We start from the raw sequence: 1,033 nt of genomic DNA, 5'->3' as shown, positions 1-1,033 counted from the left end.
GGCTTCATGTATGCGATCCAGTGCGTTCCTGAAAGTCCATGGTCCCATCGCACTCCTGCTTGCCAAATCCCTTTGAAAAGCGGGTGCTGCGGTAGTCAACGGGTGGCATCCGTTATAATCACAAGCAAAGATAATTTGACGTGCAGCATAGTAAACAGCTGTTTACTATTCTGCACATCAATAAATAGTCTTTTGCTCATGAATTTGCAGTGCCGGTGTCTTTATCTTTACCAGTGCGTTCCTGCACCAGGACGCACTGGATATGGTGTAACTGGGCCCTAAATGTAGAAGGGCACATAGAGCAGTTTTTGTACATATTGCATGTTCTATTATGTTAAAGAAGAACTCAGGGCATGTCAAAAATATTAACCCTTGCAGATGGGGCCACCCCCATACTGCAAGTTACATTTACCTTTCAGAGCATGTTATATTTGGGGTGTAACATGAAACATGGTCACATCGCAACCCCTCATCTCGCCCCCCATTTACCTGAATCTTATGGTTCTTCTCCCCACAGCCTGCTGCTCTTTTTTTTTTTATTAGGCGCAGGTGTGTGATACGTCGCCCACACAGCGGCGTCATCCGTTCACAGATCCTTTGACGGGATCTGTGAATGGAGAGACCACAAGTCCCATCATCCAATGTGGCAGAGGGACTTGTAGTTCTCCATGGAACACAAGTGAGGTGATGTCACTGCACTTGTAGTCCATTCATTCTTTCTCCTATCCTTGTTACTGAATGTCCATACCAAAGCATGGACATGGATGGGAGGGAGAGAGAATCTGCAGGAGCCAGAACATCGCACCCGCCATCCACTGGTCACGGTTCCAATGCTTGACTGACTCCAATGCAAAAAATGACAAATGCATATTTTAGTCCATTCATTCTTGTATTCCATTTAGGGAGACTCTGCATGAGCCCGAACATTGCACCCACCAATCGGCTGAGGGTGGTTGCAATGCTTTACTGGCTCCAAGGCAAAAAAAAAAATACAAATTTTTTTTTCTTTTATGCGAGCACTGCACTTTTAGTC

Source organism: Nanorana parkeri, unplaced genomic scaffold (genome assembly GCF_000935625.1).
Source record: "Nanorana parkeri isolate BGI_ZX_2015 unplaced genomic scaffold, ASM93562v1 scaffold291, whole genome shotgun sequence".
Taxonomy (NCBI): domain Eukaryota; kingdom Metazoa; phylum Chordata; class Amphibia; order Anura; family Dicroglossidae; genus Nanorana; species Nanorana parkeri.
This window is presented reverse-complemented; position numbering follows the sequence as displayed.